We start from the raw sequence: 20,502 nt of genomic DNA on the forward strand, positions 1-20,502 counted from the left end.
TCTTTCAACTCCTTGGCTCATTTTTCCCTAAGTGTTCTATAGGACTATTCTCTAATTTTCTGTTGACATTGTACATTGTGTATAGAAGTGCAACTGATTTTTGCGTGCTGATTCTTTATGCTGCAAGTTTTCTAAAGTTGTTTTTTGAAGAAATAGTTTTCTCGTGAGATCTTTTTGGTTTGTGCCTACAAAACCTTGTCACCTACAGAATAAGAAAATGGTACTTTTTCCACGTGGATAACTTTGAGTTTTTGTTTTTTGTCTTACTGTTCTAGATAGGGCGTTTAGTATTTTCTTGAACAGTAGTGCAGAGCGTGCATCTTCCTGTTTTGTTGTTGTAAAGATTTAGTAGCGCAGACTTCCCCTGTAGTACAGCTTACACTGCCTGTTGTAAATTTTGATATGGTTTTTTTTGTGTGTTTGGTTTTTTGTTTTTTGTTTTTAATTGATTGATTGATTGATAGATAGCTGTGCTGGGTCTTCGTTGCTGTGCCCGGGCTCTCTCCGGTTGCGGCAAGTGGGGGCTACTCCTCGTTGCCGTGCGTGGGCCTCTCACTGTGGTGGCTTCTCTTTGTTGTGGAGCATGGGCTCTAGGCATGTGGGCTCAGTAGTTGTGGCACGTGGGCTCAGTTGCTCCGCGGCATGTGGGATCTTCCTGGACCAGGGCTTGAACCTGTGTCCCCTGCATTGGCAGGCAGATTCCCAACCACTGCACCACCAGGGAAGTCCTGGCATGGTTTTTGTTTTGTTTTGTTTTTTGGCCCTGCTGCGAGGCATGTGGGATCTTAGTTCCTCAACTAGAGATGGAACCCGTGACGCCTGCAGTGGAAGCACAGAGTCTTAACCACTGGACCACTGGGGAAGTCCCTGGTATGTTGAATTTTTTTAAAAAATTAATTAATTTATTTTTGGCTGCATTGGGTCTTTGTTGCTGCCTGCGGGCTTTCTCTAGTTGCAGTGCGTGGGGGCTACTCTTCGTTGCGGTGCGCGGGCTTCTCATTGCAGTGGCTTCTCCTTGCAGAGCACGGGCTCTAGCCGTGTGGGCTTCAGTAGTTGTGGCTCACGGGCTCTAGAGTGCAGGCTCAGTAGTTGTGGCGCACAGGCTTAGTTGCTCTGCAGCATGTGGGATCTTCCCGGACCAGGGCTCGAACCTGTGCCCCCTGCATTGGCAGGCGGATTCTTAACCACTGTGCCACCGGGGAAGCTCTCTTGTAGTGTCTTTGACTGGCATTGGTAGTAGAGTAATTCTGGCCTCATAGAGTTTGAAACTTCCTTTTTCTTCATTTTTTGAGGGAATAGTTTAAGTAAATTTGTTCTTAATGGTTTTGAAATGTTGTCTTGAATTCTGAAGTGAATATATATGGCTTTCCTTTGTTGAATTGTTTTTGATTAGTGATTCCATCTCCTTTCCAGTTACTTGTTTGTACAGGTTTCAATTTCTTCATGGTTCTGTCTTGGTAGTTAATGTTTCTCTAGGAATTTATTCATTTCTTCTAGTTTATCCAATACTTAGGGATAGATTTGTCATAGTATCTTCTTCTAATTTTCTTGATTTCTGTTGAATCAGTTGAGATTATTTGTAATGTCCGCTCTTTCATTTCTGATTTCAGTAATTTGAGTCTTCGCTCTTTTGTTAGTTATTCTAGATATGGGTTTGTCAGTTTTGTTATTCTCTTCAAATAACCAACTTGTGGTGTTGTGATTTTATGTAGTTTTTTTTCCCCTATTTTATTGATCTCTAATCTAATTCTTTTTTCTACCTTCTGCTAGCTTATGCATATTTTGTACTTGTAAGATCTTTTATTTTGTTTTGGGTTTTTTTTTTTGAAATTGGTTTTCATACACTTGATAAACCACACCTTTTCTGTGTACTTTTAACATTTTCTCTTTCCCTTACTTATTGAAATTTAATTAATATATATCATTGTATAAATTTAAGGTTATAGTGTGAACTTTTCTTGCAAAATAAGTACCTCAGTGGGGTCTGTACTACATTCACCTGTGACGTAATTACAATTTTTTTATGTGTCTTGGGAACATGTAAGGTCTACTATCTTACTGACTTTCAAGCATATAGTATAGTGTTGATAACTGTAAGTACCACGGTGTACATTAAATTTCTAGAACTTTCAACTCACAGCAGGAAATGTATTCCTTTGACTAATATCTCCCCATTCTACCAAGTCCCAGGATTTGACAACCACTATTTTTGTCTATGTTGCTCTTTGGTTCTTTTTTTTTTTTTTTCTTTTTTTTCTTTTTACACATGAGTTACAACATTCAGTACTATCTATTCATTCTCTGTAAATTATTTTACGGAGCATATAACCTCATTGTCCCTCTGTGTTGTTAAAAATAGCAGGATTTTTTTCTTCTTCCTGGGTAAATGATACTACATTCCGTGTATCTGCTAGATATTTTTCATTTGATATCTTCCCAATAGTGTAATTTCTGCACTATATAATAACTTTGTTCTTTTTAAAATCGTTTGAAGAAGTTTTTTGTTTTTTTTTTTGAAGAAGTTTTATCCTATTTGATTTTTTTTTTTTAATTATTTATTTATTTATTTTTATTTTTGGCTGTGTTGGGTCTTCGTTTCTGTGCGAGGGCTTTCTCCAGTTGCGGCAAGCGGGGGCCACTCTTCATCGCGGTGCACGGGCCTCTCACTATCGCGGCCTCTCTTGTTGCGGAGCACAGGCTCCAGACGCGCAGGCTCAGTAGTTGTGGCTCACGGGGCTAGTTGCTCCGCGGCACGTGGGATCTTCCCAGACCAGGGCTTGAACCCGTGTCCCCTGCACTGGGGGGCAGATTCTCAACCACTGCACCACCAGGGAAGCCCTTGATTTTTTGTATCTGTATGTTTGTGTATGGGATAAATTAATCCATCTCCATTCGATGGCCTCTTCCAACTTACCTTCAGGTTTCAGGTAACAACATCTTACACATCTCCCGGAATATTATGTGTGTTCTTTGTGAATATATGCATGGAAATGGGACTTATGGAGTATTCAGTATGATACCTTACACAGCAAATAATGTAATAAGTGTAAACCTGCTTTGTCTGTACAACATCCTATTCTTTCCCCTTTAAAATCTCTTTCATTTCTGTCCCATATCAATAGTATAATTCTCACAGTTAAAAAATGGAACAGTATAATGTTACTTGCTAAGCCAGTTCTTCTTTTCTTTTAAGAAAAAAGTTCATTCACTCATATATGAAATGAAAAGCAGTGATACCCCATGTTTATTATTCCCTGTGTCCAGTCAGTCCCTTTATCAGTCCTGGTCTTTCTTTATATGGTCCCTTGATGCAGATAGAAACGCTGTCCTTTTTAGTGTTTCTCAAAAAGCTTACGTCATGGTTGTGAAGTTTCATAACTCTGTTTGATAAAAGTCTTAATTTTGGTGTAATACCGTATATTCAACATGAAACATTTACTCATGCATTGTAATGAACAGTATGTCTATGGTCCTTTTTAATTTGTAGATATCTGTCAAATACATGTGATAAAGAAATTACAAGTAAAATCAAACACAGATATAGGAGAAGTATTCCAAACAGTGGTGTTGGGAAGACCTGGAAGCTGTGAAATCAAACATTTTTACCTGCAGGAGAATATGTATGATTTTGGGTGTCAGTGGAGAGATGATGAAAGAAATTACAAAAATATCCCTGCATCCCATAACAAAGATGTCACTAATGAAAGAAGTCGATATGTTGAAAGGGATGCAGGAAAGAAGCCTATTGGAAATAGGCTTGCGTTAAGCTTTCATGATGAACTGCATATTTTTAAAAGTGAACAGAAAATTGATGAGTTTAATCAAACTGATAAGAGTATCAACAGTAGTGCCTCATTTTCACCATGTCAAGAAATTTCTCCTCCTGTCCCAACCACAATTTGTGATATATATGGGGGTGATTTTATGCATCCTTTAATATTGACACAAGACAGAAAGCCCAGAGGGAAAGACCTTACAAATGTAATGAGTTTGGGACAGCTTTTCATCTCAGGTCATACCTCAATAGACATCACATAACTCATAGAGAAGAGAAATTACATGAATGTGATTTATGTGGGAAGGACTTTAGTCGAAATTCAGGCCTCGTCATTCATCAAAGAATTCATACTAGAGAGAAACCTTACAGATGTAATGAGTGTGGGAAAACCTTTCATCGCAGCTCACACCTCAGGAGACATCAGTTAGCTCATACAGGAGAGAAAGTACATGAATGTGATTTATGTGGGAAGGTCTGTAGTGGAAATTCAGGCCTTGTAATTCATCAAAGAATTCATGCTGTAGAGAAACCTTACAAATGTAACGAGTGTGGCAAGGTCTTTAATCAGAAGGGAAAGCTTGCAGTTCATCATTCATACTGGAGAGAAGCCTTAGAAATGTAATGCGTGTTGCAAAGTCTTTAGACATAAACAACACCTACGGATTCATCAGAGAACACGAAATGGATAGAAACCTTTCAAATACTGTTAGTGTGGCAAGGTCTTCAGTCACAATTCACACCTTACAAGTCACTGGAGAATACATTTTGTAAAGAAGGCCTTCCTATGGGGTGTGGCGAAGCCTTTACTCAGGTGTCGACCCCCACTGAATGCTTTTTGCATTCAGCCTCAATTACTGTGAGATATTTTATAATTAAAAGAAACCTTCCAAGTATAATGACTCTCTAAATGTGTCTCAACTCTAACTCTAACCTTATGACCCACCAGGGTATTCATACTGGAGAGAAAGTAATGTTACGAATTGGACAAACCTTTATTCGGAGCTCACATCTCACCAGTCAATCTTCAGGCACGCCGTAATGAGCATAACATTACAGAGGTTCTCCCATCTTCAAACTTTTTTTTTTAAACACTCCTTAAAACGTGCTCCCCGTTCTGGAATATGCAGTATATGACTATTTCTTCATGTCCTTTTTTATTTTTTATTTTTTATTTATTTATTCATTTATTTATGGCTGTGTTAGGTCTTTGTTGCTGTGCATGGGCTTCTCATTGTGGTGGCTTCTCTTGTTGCGGAGCACGGGCTCTAGGCGCACGGGTTTCAGTAGTTGTGGCACGAGGGCTCAGTAGTTGTGGCTCGCGGGCTCTAGAGCACAGGCTCAGTAGTTGTGGCGCACGGGCCTAGTTGCTCCGCGTCATGTGGGATCTTCCCAGACCAGGGCTCGAACCCGTGTCCCCTGCATTGGCAGGCGGATTCTCAACCACTGTGCCACCAGGGAAGTCCCCTTCATGTCCTTTTTTGTGTCTAAATAAATGTCATGACATGCATCTTGATTTACATGATGGTAAAATAGGGGTATAGTAAGCATATACAAAATATTAACAAAATTTTAAAATCATACAGTGTCTCTTTTGTCCTTTCTGTGCTCAGTGCAGTAATTTTAAAGGATCAATATTCATGAGTTTTCTCTTTAAAATGAACACTATACAATGGGAACATTTTTGCTTGATAGATAAACTGGAAATTTCATATATTCCCTTTTAAAACATTTTTTTTTTAAGTTTTTGCTAGTTTGTACTTGTGACCATTCAGTGGAGTAGGATGGAACCCCACCCGGAGTTTGGTTTGGTTAGTGAGACTGATACTAACATGTCTTGGATAATTAGCTCAGTTATTGTTTACTAATTTAGATTCACTACATCCTGAATAGGTCCTCACTGTAGGATTACATGAAGACCTACCATCAGGTTGGTCTGCATAAGAAGAGTTTTAACATAATACCCAGCTCATCCATGTATGTGGATTGTCTATATGCCCAATGCAATTGACAATTCAGGTGTAGTTCTCTTTCCCAGGTCACAGAAAACAGAAGACCCTTCAGAATCACTTCAATAAAGAGTAGCTTCTGACTTACCAGCTTATTTCTGTGATAGGGGGATGAATTTTACATGCCTGAGTCCTCCAGTCTCAGACCCCAGGTCTTGTCCCTGATTCTCTGGAGCTGAGTTTGGCCTCCTGCTTGAATGTGAATAGAAACAGAAAAGGTGATCTGTAGGATGAGAGTATGATGTGAAATAGCCCTTACTACTCTGGATAAGTTTTGTATTTGTCGTGCTAGTTTCTAATACAGAGACAAGAACAGCTATTATTTCTTTAAACTGCATAAATTGATTCAAATTGTAGAAAATGTTTCTGGATCTAACCGCTGCCCCACTGCAAACACTTGGAGACCCAAGTTTCCAGGCCTGTGAATTGTTTGAGCCTCATGATCCGGACATGCGAGCAACCGGCTATAAAAACGGCTTTTTATTGAAACCATTTTCATCTTAATCGGAAACATCTTAGTTTTCGAAGTGCTGGAATAACTGGCCCACACAATGTTAAGCTTTCACTTTAAAGCTGTTACAGATAGTCACTTAAAGTAAGCAGGTCAAGGTACAGGGAAGCAGCTTCACCAGCCGCCCTCCCTGGCTCTTTGCTCCCACCTGGGCTCCTTCCTCACCCCGCCCCTCAACAGTAGCACGGTCCAGGTACAGCCCGTCAAGCCCTGCCTGTTCCCTTCAGGCACACTTCCCTCCAGAAGCAGAAACAATACACGGCGAGGTCACTCTGCAGAGTATATGTTTCTCTTTACTGGTGGGACCCTGTGCTGTGCTGTCCCCCTTATTCAGTCCTCAGGGTGTTGGGAGTGACTGTAGACCTGATATGCCAGCACCCGGCCCTCTGCCTGCCAAATCCTCAGATCCCCATTACAAGTCCTGTATCTTTTTATTTGGGTTTGAAATCGCGCTGAGGCTGCTCTCTTCCCTTTGCTTCTCTGCCTTTGGTCCACGGAGAGCCTTTTGTGACATTTTCCATCGTAAAACCCTTTACTACCAGTAATTGTGAATGGAACAATTAATCAAAAGAATCAAAATAGTATTTATATGTGTATGATTCACATTTAACTGCTGCCATTACATTTTGCTGTAGTTTAATTCTGAATAATTAAAATGAGTATCCTGTTTTAATTAATGAAATTCAGTCCGTTTTCATAACCCTGGGTGAATCATGTTTCTTCGGCCAGCACAGTTTTGTTCCACCTCAGTGCTTTATAACAGAAGCACCATTAGGCTCTTAGGGTTGAAAGAATCTGTAACAATTTCTTTCCGTGGTGGAATCAAACAACATACAGTTTACGAATTATATATTCATAATTTGTACCCAACTTATTCTCTGTAAACTCTGCTCCAGAATATGCGGGTATAATGAAAATACCATAGGAGTGCATTTAAGGCTCTGCCTTCTATTAAAGTACAAAAATTGAACCAAGTAAATTGGGTTTCTTGAGTGCTTCACGAATTGGGGTGCATCCCATTTGAAACCGAGCAGGACCCGGAGGGCCTCCTGGACATGGAAGCCTTTCCGTGTCTCCTGTTTCCTGTTTGTAGGGAATAGGCTTCGGCCTCCATGATCTTCCCTGAGTTTCAAAGGGCAGGTGGAAACAGTTGCTAATCAGGATACAGAGACAAAAGAAGGGCCGTCAAATAATAGTGCATCCTTGGCATAGGATCCTGCTTCTGCCTCAAGGGATACACATAACAATATCTTAGAGCTTTTCTGCAGAACAAAATTTGATGAAGCATTCTTCATTCCAGAAACGTCAGGAGATCACCTGAGGCCAGATTAAAGGAAGCAGGCCCTGCACACACCCTGATACTTATCAACAACCCTGCCCTTGAACCAGTGCTATAAAACTCCTCACCATATCCCCCTCCCCCGCCTCGGGTTGGGACACACAGTTTTGAAGGGCATGAGCCTGCTGTGTCCCCCTTTGGTTGGCAAAGCAATAAAGCTGTTTTTTTCTACTTCACTCAAAGCTCTGTCTCTGAGATTTGATTTGGGACCGTTGCGCAGAGGCTGAGTTTTCGGCATCACATCTAGATGATAAAGTGGTGGTCAAAGCTGTACAAGCTGGAAAGCTTCTATAGATAGAAGCTAGGCAGCATAAGAATTTTATTGCGAAGACCCAACAATCCCACTACTGGGCATATACCCAGAGAAAACCATAATTCAACAAGACACATGCACCCCAATGTTCATTGCAGCACCATTTACAATAGCCAGGTCATGGAAGCAACCTAAATGCCCATCAACAGACGAATGGATAAAGAAGATGTGCTACATATATACAATGGAGTATTAGCCATAAAAAGGAACGAAATTGGGTTATTTGTAGAGACGTGGATGGACCTAGAGACTGTCATAGAGAGTGAAGTAAGTCAGAAAGAGAAAAATATCGTATATTAATGCATATATGTGGAATCTAGAAAAGGTACAGATGAACCGGTTTGCAAGAAAGAAATAGAGACACAGATGCAGAGAACAAACATATGGACACCAAGGGGGGAAGGGGGGGTGGTGGTGGGATGAACTGGGAGATTGGGATTGACATATATATACTAGTATGTATAAAATGGGTAACTAATAAGAACTTGCTGTATAAAAAATAAAATGAAGTTCAAAAAAATAGATGCAAATGACAGCATACTATGCACACTGTTTTATACTTAAATTTTTCATTAGTATATATCTTGGAGATAATTCCAGGACATATAATTAAAAAAATATTTTTATTGCGAAGAGAAGAAAAATTTTTTCGTCGAGATTACATTTTTCTGGGGGAGGTATGGTAAAGGTCTTATCCTGTTGTTTACCTCAGTGGTATCATTCATGAAATTCCAGAGTGGTTGGTTTAAGGTCACATTCCTGGGAGGGGTGTAACTGCAATAAAGTCTTGTTTTGCTGTCTTTGGGGCAAATGACCACTTCGGGACTGTTTTATTTTTTTCAACACTCCCTAAAACCTGTTCCCCATTCATGAATATGCAGTACATGGCATGCACCTTGATTTACATTATGGGAAAATAGGAATATGTAAGCACATGCGAAATATTAGAAAATTTTAAAATCATACGATCTCTTATGCTTGAATCGCTCAGGGAACTAATTCGAAAATATAGATGTTCATGAGTTTTAAAAGCGAACAATATACAAGAGGAACTTTTTCCTTCGAGAGATAAAGTAGAAATTTCATACATTCACTACCCAAACATTCTTTATTTTTGGTAATGTGCACTTGTAACCATTCACTGGAATAGGGTGGAACCCCATCCAAAGTGTTGTTTCGTCATTGAGGCTGGTGCTAACATTAAAGTGTTATGCGAATATTTGTTACATACTTCAGCTGTCTAGGGGGACAGGGGAGGCTACCAAGGTGTTTGAAAATGGTTTGAGAGAACAGGGAATGGTGACTGGCTTGGTGTGTTAATGTGATTACCAGGTGAGGCTTGATGGAGGATACACTTACGGTTTGAACTTTCAGTTTGTATCACAGGACGGAGCCATCAGGCTTCTTTATCAGCTTGCCCACATAGGCTGGATAGGAAGAGGTTGTGACTTATTCGGTGTCAGTAGTGAAACATCAAAAACTGGAGTCAGATTGTTTAACTAAATGCAATAGTTACTCTTGAACCTCCTGATTTCTTGGTTAGGACACACCATGTGCTTCTTCATGCTAATAATTTTATTACATTTTTTTTTTGCTCCTGCAGCAGACATATTGTTCAATTGGGTTGTTGAAAATGCTTGTAAAATACTATTTTAAAAAATTGGCTAAATACGTTTACCCTGTTTAATAAAAATTAATGTGTGGAACTGTTTATTGGATAGTATAACTAGGCAATTTAGTAGAAGAGCAATTATCCAAGGGCTATTAAAATTTTAATTTAAAATAACATTACTAAGCAATATGTTACATGGTTTATTTTCTACTGTAATACATTTGTTTTTTTATTTTTTTATTTTTCTAAAAATATTTATTTATTTGGTGTGCTGAGTGTTAGCTGAGGCATGGAGGATCTTCGTTGCAGCATGTGGGATCTTTTAGCTGTGGTACGCGGGTTCTTAGTTGCAGCATGTGGACTCTTAGTTGCAGCCTGCATGCGGGATCTAGTTCCCTGACCAGGGATCGAACCCGGGCCCCCTGCATTGGGAGTGCAGAGTCTTAACCACTGGACCACCAGCGAAGTCCCTGTTTTTTTTTTTTTAACATCTTTATTGGAGTATAATTGCTTTACAATGGTCTGTTAGTTTCTGCTTTATAACAAAGTGAATCAGCTATACATATACATATATCCCCATATCTCTTCCCTCTTGCGTCTCCCTCCCACTCTCCCTATCCCACCCCTCTAGGTGGTCACAAAGCACCGAGTTGATCTCCCTGTGCTATGCGGCTGCTTCCCACTAGCTATCTATTTTACGTTTGGTAGTGTATATATGTCCAGGCCACTCTCACTTTGTCCCAGCTTGCCCTTCCCCCGCCCCGTGCCCTCAAGTCCATTCCCTAGTAGGTCTGCGTCTTTATTCCTGTCCTGCCCTTAGGTTCTTCAGAACCATTTTTTTTTTTTTTTTTTAGGTTCCATATATATGTGTTAGCATACGGTATTTGTTTTTCTCTTTCTGACTGACTTCACTCTGTATGACAGACTCTAGGTCCATCCACCCCACTACAAATAACTCAATTTCGTTTCTTTTTATGCCTGAGTAACTGTTGTTTTTTTGTAAATACACTTTTTCCTTAGCATTATTTTTTCCTTCCAGACATATTCCATTTTTTAAAAATGTATTGCTTTTTTGAAAAATAAATTTATTTTATTTATTTATTTATTTTTGGCTGCGTTGGGTCTTTGTTGCTGCCTGCGGGCTTTCTCTAGTTGTGGTGAGCAGGGCTACTCTTCGTTGCGGTGCGCGGGCTTCTCACTGCGGTGGCTTCTCTTGTTGCGGAGCACCGGCTCTAGGCTCACGGGCTCAGTAGTTGTGGCTCGTGCGCTCTAGAGCGCAGGCTCAGTAGTTGTGGCACCTGGGCTTTGTTGCTCCGCTACATGTGGCATCTTCCCGGAGCAGGGATCAAACCCGTGTCCCCTGCATCGGCAGGCGGGTTCTTAACCACTGTGCCACCAGTTAGTCCACATCTTCCATTTTTACGTCAAGGGATGTATAAATCAGTGAGTTGTTTTCCGATTCTTGTGACATGAATACGTACATAACTCAGTGAGTTATATAAAGTAGGTGCACTATAAACATGATAGAAGAGCATTCCTCTAGGCGATCAATTTAATGAAAGAACTGGAATGGGGAGATGGTGAGATGACATGTTTTAATTTGGGAATTGGTATGGTAAAGTGCTTGAAAATCAAGATGGTGGGAATGAACAAGGATGCAGGGAACTGAATGAGATTATAAGGATGAATAAGGTAGAAAAGACCCCACGATTCCAAGTATAGTTTGTGACAGTGAGACAGCCTCCATTGCCAAAATGCCTGGAAGCCATTCTGCCACTTCTCAGTGGATGGTACTCACATTCAGGGCCAGTGCATTTTGCAGAGAAAATAAGACTTGTGCTACGTATATATAGCATGACAACTGACACCCAATATCCTCCACTTAGAACTTGATCCTGAGCAAAAAGAAAATATTTTCTTTGGAAAAGTGATCTTCAGTCTGATTTATATTATATTTCGTCATTATCCCACTTCAGGGAAGAGTTATTGTTATTAAGGGTTTATGCCTAATAACTTACTAAATTTTCATCTCTCAGAAAAGCACTGATATTTATTCTCATTTCACAAATGAAGGATTTTAGGACAGACACAGATTTAGACCCATTCATTTGCATCCCAGCAAGTGGCAGAATCGGGAATTGAATCCAGGTTGTCTGGTTTCAGTGACAAATTGCTTAATTATGTTGCTACACTAACAAGACTAATTATTTCTATCCTTCCACAACTCAACATCTGTACTTAATTTGTTAGTATCTGTTGACTCTTTTAAATGACTTAACTGCAAATATAATTGTGGTTATGATAATGTTCTATAACATCTATACAGGCATACCTCATTTTAGTGCCCTTTATTTTATTTTTTAAATTATTTTTTTATTTTTGGCTGCGTTGGGTCTTCTTTGCTGTGTGTGGGCTTTCTCTAGTTGTGGCGAGCGTGGGCTACTCTTTGTTGCGGTGTACCAGCTTCTCATTGCGGTGGCTTCTCTTGTGGAGCATGGGCTCTAGGTGTGCAGGCTTCAGTAGTTGCAGCACGCGGGCTCAGTAGTTGCATCACGCGGGCTCTAGAGCCCATGGGCTTCCTTAGCTGTAGCTCATGGGGTCTAGAGCCCAGGCTCAGTAGTCGTGGCACATGAGCTTAGTTGTTCTCCAGCATGTGGAATCTTCCCGGACCAGGGATCAAACCGGTGTCTGCTGCGTTGGTAGGTGGATTCTTAAGCACTGCGCCACCAGGGAAGTCCCTGCCCTTTATTTTATTGTGCTGCAGAGATACTGTGTTTTTTTTTACAAATTGAAGGTTTGTGGCCACGGTGGGTGGAGAAAGTCTTTGGCACCATTTTTCCAACAACATTTGGTCACTTTGTGTCTCTGTGTCACATTTTGGTTATTCTCACAATATTTCAAACTTTTCCTTTGTTAATAAATCTTATGTTGTGTCTGACCAGTGATCTTTTTTTTTAATACTTATTTATTTCTTTATTTGGCTGGGCTGGGTCTTAGTTGCTGCACCCGGGATCTTTTTAGTTGCGGCCTCCACCTCTTTGCCCACAGAAATTAAATGCTGCTGGTCAGGTAAGATGCCCCCAGGGCTTTCACGAAGGTCTGCATCTCTACGTCTACTAGACCAACTCCTTGAAGAGAAAGCAGAAATGATGTTTATTTTAGTTAATGTATTTAAACTTGTTTTAGACATAATCCTATTGCACACTTTATAGTCTACAGAATAACTTTTATATGCACTGTGAATATAAAAAATTGGAGTGACCCACTTTATTGTTAAGTTTGATTTATTGAGGTGCTCTGGAACCGAATTTGCAATATCTCCAAACTATGTGTGTAGATTTATTTCATAGGCAAATATTACCAAAGAATGAGTATTTAAATAAGATGCAGGTACACTGATTATCACATAATTCTACAAGAAAAAGTATCCAAGATGAAGTTGTATTTATTGAGGAAAAATGGCTCACAATTATGATGGATAGAAAAGACACATTTTCGGGCTTCCCTGGTGGCGCAGTGGTTGAGAATTTGCCTGCTAATGCAGGGGACACGGGTTCGAGCCCTGGTCTGGGAAGATCCCACATGCCGCGGAGCAACTAGGCCCGTGAGCCACAACTACTGAGCCTGCGCGTCTGGAGCCTGTGCTCCGCAACAAGAGAGGCCGCGACAGTGAGAGGCCCGCGCACCCGATGAAGAGTGGCCCCGCTTGCCGCAACTAGAGAAAGCCCTTGCACAGAAACGAAGACCCAACGCAGCCAAAAATAAATAAATAAATAAAATATTTAAAAGACACAGATAACAAAACTAATGGCAGCTAAAGCAATATTTAGAGGAAAACTTACAGCTATAATATAAAAAAAAAAAAAGAAAAAAAAAAGGACACATTTTCCCTTTAGGCAGACACAAGTGTAAAACGATACCAGCTTCTGAAATTATTGCACAATATTGTGGCTAGCTAAGGTGACTTAGTCCTCCAGTCTCAGACCCCAGGTCTGATCCCTGAGTCTCTGGAACCGAGCAGATTGTTGAGTCAATCAGGAACAGAAACAGAATATCCGTTTTTGGTTTTGGTTCCTATGTTTTATTCTAGAACTCATACAGACTATTCCAGGTAATTGAGGTTTTTAAAAAAATAATTTTTATTTTATTTATTTGCCTGTGCTGTGTCTTGGTTGCGGTATGCGGGATCTTTTAGCTGCAGCATGTGGGATCTAGTTCCCTGACCAGAAATTGAACCCGGGCCCCCTGTATTGGGAGTGGAGAGTCTTAACTACTGGACCACCAGGGAAGTTCCCAGATAATTGCCTTTTAATCCTCATCTTCCTCCTCTTATTCATCTTGATTAATCTGGAAGTAATGCAATTTGTAACTTTCTTTGGTGATAGCACCTACCTAACCTACGTAACCAATCTCGGAGATTAGTCTTCTTCAGATATTTTTTGGCGAGATATTTCAAATACCTTTTGGAAAAAGACACCTCAGAAGTTGCAGTAATCTTGCTTTTGCTTCTTTTGATTGTTACAACGTCTCCACTAAGATTCCCAGCTTTTCCGTTCAGTTTGATTCTCTCCTGAAGAACCTGCTCAAAATTGTCAGCATCCGTGATTGCATCTTGTACAGCATGGGTACAGTCAAGAGTAAACTTCAGGACCTGCTTCTTTTGGTTTTCTAATTGCCCCCCACAAGCTTTTTCAGGGGCTCCAAGGCTGCCGCGGAGGCTGAAAGGTCAGAATATCCGTTCTTTAGGGTTTCAGTATGAAATAGACCATTCTACATAGCTAGAGTTTCTTTTTAATGCACATTCTCGTTTGCAATGCAAAGAAAAATCCAGTTTTTATTTCCTTTAAGTGCTTATATTAAGTGTAACTGCAGCAAATGTTCCAGGCTCCAATCACCGCCCCACAGCTACCACTTGGAGACCCAAGGTTCCAGAGCTCTGAATTGCTTCAGCCTCACGAGCGGGACGTGCCAGAAATCTGCTGGCAAAAAAAAGCTTTTTATTTAATCTGTTTTTAACTTAAGAGGAATCTTCTTAGTTTTTGCAAAACCGGCCCATACAATTGTACGCTTTTACCTTAAAAGTATTATGGACAGTTAACTAAGCAGGTCAAGGTAGGGGAACCTCGGCCCCTGCGCCGCACTCCCGCGCTCTCTCCGCAGACCCGCCCCGCCCCTCGCACGTAGCGCTCCGCCCAGGCCCCGCCCCGGAAGCCCCGCCTCTTCTCTCTGCGTGTCCGCGGTTTCCTACGGAAGTAGAAGCGGTGAGCGCGAGGTGAACGTCGTGCGGCTGACCGTAAGTTTTTTCTTCGTAGTGTATCTGTGCCGCGCGGTCCCCCTTACTCCATCCTCGGGGTCTCGGAGTCACTATGGACGTAAAATCACAGCAGCCGGCCCTCCACCCCAAGTAAATCCAGACGTCGCCGTCACAGGACGGGTGTCTTTTCCTTTGGGTTTGAATTCGCTCTGAGGCTGGTCCCTGACCTTGGCTTTTTTACCTTGTCCACGCAGACACCGCCTTTCGCAACATTTCCCTGCTTCAAACCTGTTAATGTCTCGCCCTCGCCGTGTAAAGTCTTCTTCCGCGAGGTGGATTCGCGCCCCCATCCTGGCCTTCTCGGCCCCTGGAGGGCAGCGCCGGCCGCCCCGCTCCCGGACAGGCCGCGTCCTCTCCCCGGTCCTGGGGTTCTGCAGAGCCCGCCCCTCTCCGGAGACCCCCTCCCTCCCTCCCAGCCCCTCTGTCCTCGCCTGCTTCTCAGGCCGGTGCTTTGCTCCGCAGGCCTCCCCTTCCTAGTCAGCCCTTCCCCTCACCCCGCATAGGGGGAGGTGACCTGGGCCAGCCGTGTGACACCCAGTGTATGTCTGTCCCCAGTTTCCACCCCGCTGGAAAATAGTCTCTTCCGGTAGGGCGGCATCTTATTCAGTCACCATCCCTGTAAATTCGTGGGCGAGGGGGATCAGGAGAAGCAGAGACAGAGCGACTGGGAGAGAAGCAGAAAAACTGAGAAGGAGGAAGGAATGAGAGAGAACCGATGGGATAGTAACATAGGGAGAGGGGCCTTGTATCACCGGCAGGAGGGAGGCACTTCACACAGGGAGTGGGCGGAGAGCATAAGAGTTGCAACCATGCCCTTCAGAGGACCGTGGTGCTGGGAGAGAAAGAGGAAAACTAGTGACTAGAAGAGCACAAGAGAGAAAGCAGGAAGGAGGCATAGCCACCTGGGGTGCCAGAGAGTGCAGACTAAGGCATTGTAGCAGTTACAGAAGGAATGTAACCTGGAGATCGGAGAGGGAGCTGAGTTTGGGAATAAAGATGGAGAAACACATGGATATTTAGGACAATCATACAGGTTGGGGAGAAAGCAGCAAGAAGGGGAAGAAGTCGCAGGGTGGGGCAGGACAAGGGTGAGGGAGAAGTAGGAGGGGAGAAACAGCAGGAGAGTAGAGGGGAACAAAAAGACAGGGATGAAATAGGAGACAGATAAGCAGAATGAAATGGAAACACATAGTAGTGCAGGTAGAGGTGAGAAACTGGGTCCAGATGGGCGGTGAGTTGTTTGGATACAGATGATTATGTTGTGATATGTTGATTTGTAGCTTTAGAATCTAATGAATTAAAATTTATTTGCTTAAATTAGACAGATGAGGATGGGAAGTGCAAAAAGTGAAAGGTTTGTGTATTTTGTAAGTATTTGTAAGAGAAGATAACTTCCATTTGCAGTTCCTGTTCGGCCAAGGCGCAGTGACTTGACCCAGACAGTTGTGGGTCACCCCCTTCCATTTTCCTGGCGTGAGGTAGAGGAGAGGCGAGAGACTAGTGGCACAAGAAATGACTAGCTTTGTCACCACGTGGTGCCTCTTTAAAGGAACATTAAAAGTTTTGGGTTTTGTAATGAATTTTCTTCTTTCTTTCTGGTTTCTTTACGTTTAATTCTTTGTGTAGCTTGGAATAAATCTTAGTCCATTCAATTTCTACTTTCCTGTAGGTAATTATTAACTTCTGGAATAAGTTTGGTTCCCTTAGGTAGTCTACTCATGTCATTCTTTTCTAAATAAGGTAAATCCTCAATTTTTGAAAAACTTCGACACCAGCATTTTTAGATTAAAAATAATTCACAGATTATTTCTTTTTATTGATTCAGGTTTATACGAGGCCTGAGTGCTTTTCCTCTTCATCTTATATATTGGAAAACTTCTTTGATAACTAGTAAATAATTTTAGACTATTTTGATTAGTATTTGGTAAAGAGGTCATCGGTCTTTTACATTAACAGTCAAAACCTAATTTAACCAGTTAGTCTAATATTTGTTTTTTTCCTCTTTTATTTGGTCTGTTAAAATAGCTGTGAGATGACAGGAAGATGTTTTGCTCAGGTCCCTCTTTAGTGTTCTTTGCAAATGATGAAGGATGCGTTGGATTGGCTTGGAACCTTCCTCCAACAGAGCCATCTATTCATGATGAAGAAGTTTGCTCACAGTTTATTTTTCAGCTGACCCCTTACAATGTTTTCTTCACCAGTGGCTATATTTTTGCAAATCTGCATGTTTAAATATTTTACTGAGATCTTCTGGAAAGAAGAATTGAATACTCAGTATTATATCTGTGTGATCAGACCTTGAAAGAGAAATTTCCTTTGGTCAGGAACATGAAGGTTGGTTCTGGTGTTTTAAATTCGACAGGCGATGAGGACAAAGTCTGCCCACTGGCCCTTCAGGATCCCATTTCAGACTTTAGTTCCACCTGATTCTCTGGATTCAACCTGGGCTTTCTCAGACATGTCTCCCCTCTGGGCCTCCTCAGGGAGCCCACTTGTAATATGGAGATGAGAGTCTAGACTCAGAAACTGTGAGTCTGAGGAATATTGACTCCTGAAGTGATTGGCCAAATTGTGTGTTTGTCTGTGTGTGGGAATTCTTTCTAGTGAGAGTGTCCTGTGTTATTTAGAATTTTTCACGGTTCCCAGTCACCCTAGAATGAAAAGCAAAAATGCTAGGATTGAGAATGGAACATAGCCTCATAGTTTGAGAAACCATAGTCAGACATATTTCTCTGCATTAAATGTAAATCTGAAAGTAGTTTATGTCAACCCCTGGGCTTCAGACCTCCACTGGGTTTTTTTTGTCCTTGGGACAAAATCCAGTTTCCTTCCTGTAGCTACACAGACCTGTGTCATCCTCAGGGCCCTGCCGGTGTCTCCAGCCTCATCCTGGGAGCTGACCCTGTTCTCTTGGTTCGCTCTGTCCTGGTCACATTCATCTTTTCTCTGTTCCCAAACACCAACACCTTTCATGTTTCAGATCTTAGTTGCTCCTCTTACCTTTTTCTTTTGAATCAGCATGATCCTGGCCGTACACCCTCCTTCAAGTCTTAGTTCAGAGATGGCTCGCCATCCACCCCCCGACAATCTCCGTGACGTTAACCAGATTTTATTGCCTCAGTATCAGTCACCCTCAATAGAAACGCACTTCTCCATTGATTATTTTGAGTCTCTTGTCTTTAACGTCCACCGAAGGACACGGTGTTCGTCTTTTTCCCAGGGTCACTGCAACGCCTCACTCGTGGGATGTTTTCAGATGCTAGGAATTTCCATTGGGCTGAGTACTCCTCAGGGAATACGAAGGTAACAGGGTAGGTGATGAGGATGGTTCCCATATTTGTTCTGGATATTTCAGCGCTTATGGTCTTTACCTTGTGTGCCTCCTTAATTACTCCAGAGCAAAAAGCTGTAGGGAGGCCTAAGGAGCCCTGTACAGCTGGTTTCCTCTTGCAGTGTTGTCAGGTGTCCTCATGTTTATTCTGCTGCGTTACTGCTCTGCTGTAGCTACAGGTGTTCCAGGCTCTGCACATCTGGGGACCAGCTGCCACCTTGACAAGTGCTTTGCCTTCCAGCAGTTCATCCGCTCAGAGTCAGGGGTAGTGATTTTACGATGCTAAGGGTGGGCAGAAGTCCAGAACCTAAGGGGATGTGAAGGAGAGCGCCCTAAATAGGGAATGTATTTTCCAATTAGATGTGAGTGGGGAGAACAGGAGACAAGAAACTTAAGGACGCTCTCCCTTTGTAACTGTCTCACTGAACTCACATGCCTGTGTAACTGCACTCAATAGCGTCCCCAGTTGCTGGCAAGTATCCTCCAGGGGGCCAGCTGTTTGCTCTTCATACTGAACGCCCAGTGTCCTTTGGGTGGGAGCGTCTGCGTTCTGGTTGCAAGATCTTTGCTGAGAGGTCTTTGTGCCATTTATCACGTTTCCTCGTGTTCGCATGGAGGAGCGATAGAGAAGTCGGGAAAGGGAAGCAGAGCCTGTATGGGTCTGCACGAGGGATATGGCCGCAGGTGTGGGCATCAAGTTGAGCCCAGTGAATGTGTGCACCTGTGCCTTGTGGGATCAAGGGATGTGGGGAGGTATTGGCAAGGGATGTCTTAATTCTGTCTGGAGCATCATGACATGGGTTTATGGGTGGTTGTGGGTTTGAGGCGCCATAGGCTCCTAGCTCAGCTTCCCTGTAGCATAGATGCTGAGACTGAGGCTTGCATGTATTGGTTACATTGGGTCACACCTTCATTCCTGAGGAGGAATGAAGACAGTGGATTTAGAAAGAGAGAACCATTTTCCCCCAGTATTGTTAGAGCTGTGGCCTGAGATACACCCATAGGGAGCTCTGGGTAGAGGAGGACCGCTGCCAAGGTACCGCAGGAATGGATCTAGAGGGCGCCCTATGGAATCCACTCTAAGCCGTGACGTGTGTTGGCTTTTTTGGGAGGGTAAGAAGCATCGTGTAAACCTCCAAGTAATACAGGGAAAGTCTCAGAGATCATTTTTCGCATTACCTTTGCTATTTTTGAGCATTTTGGGTTGTGAGTGAAGAATAGTTCAGATGCGCTATGAAAGATACAAAAGAGAGCACTTCATTGGAGATGTTGGGGTCTCACTGAGGCATGTGTATCATTGGAGACATCTTTTTAATTGGTAGGTTTTGGAGACGACAGTGTTTGTGCTGGAATCATTGTAAATGAAAATATGGGCTTTGGGGTCTGCTGATCCTTGGGTGTCTCCATATGTGTTTTTTCCTGATGCATGAGTTATGAAGAGCTTGGTTTGTTATTTGGTATTTTCTATGAGGATCATTAAGAGAGTGTCTGGAGACTGTGTTGGACCCCATAAGAGTTTGTTAGTTTATTTGTGTCCGTACGGGAAATTATGAGTTCTATGTCAGATGGCAGAATGTTTTGAGCAGGGAGCTTTTGCTAGGTATGTGTCTAGCACGGGTCATAAAGTCCTGTCATGTTTGGAAAGATTGTTTCAAGAATCAAAGGGCCCCAACACCACAGTGATCTAAAGTCTAGAGGCTCATCCTTGGGAAGAAATAGCTGTTAACTTTCTTGCTGCCAGGCTTATACTTGTTTCTGCACTATCCTGTCTTTATCTGTCTCAACACACAGACACAGACACAGACACACACACACACACACACACACACAGGCCCAATACAGAGAACAAAGCACACTTAATGCCCTGTTGGTGGGAATGTAAATGATACGGCTATTATGGAAAACAATATGGTGGTTTCTCAGTAAATTTAATGTAGAACAGACACAATCTGTCAAACCCACCTCTGGCTTGATATCCAAAGGAAATGAAATCAGTATATTGAGCGCAATATCTGCCTTCCAATGAGCATTAATGCATTATTCACAACAGCCAAGTTGTAGAAAGAACCATAATGTTGATGAATGAAAAATGAAGAGATTTTATATATAAATATATAAATATATATATATATATATATATATATATAGGTATGTATATATATATACACACACACACAAAATTCAGCCATAAAAATGAAGGAGCCTATCATTTGTGACAGAATGAACGAACCTAGAATGAATATGCTCAGTGAAATAAGCCTGACAGAAAAAGATAAATTCTGTGTGGAAACTAGAAAT

The 20,502-nt window shown here is 42.0% G+C and overlaps 1 protein-coding gene across 8 annotated transcripts in view; it reads left to right on the forward strand.

Annotated features, from left to right (window-relative positions):
• LOC309616851 (zinc finger protein 836-like) overlaps positions 1 to 20,502 on the forward strand; it is a gene marked incomplete at its 3' end in the record, with an annotated part of 476,825 nt that overhangs the window by 419,867 nt on the left and 36,456 nt on the right. For 3 of the 8 annotated variants that reach the window (XR_014237626.1, XR_014237627.1, XR_014237628.1), the window contains one exon: positions 7,596 to 12,093. The exons of 3 other annotated variants lie outside the window; for them this stretch is intronic. Of the gene's footprint in view, positions 1 to 7,595; positions 12,094 to 14,805; positions 14,853 to 20,502 lie in introns of those variants that run through there. 2 more of the 8 variants (XR_014237631.1, XR_014237632.1) reach the window with 1 other exon arrangement.

The sequence above is a fragment of the Balaenoptera borealis genome, assembly GCF_965194805.1.
Source record: "Balaenoptera borealis genome assembly, chromosome: 19".
Lineage (NCBI taxonomy): Eukaryota > Metazoa > Chordata > Mammalia > Artiodactyla > Balaenopteridae > Balaenoptera > Balaenoptera borealis.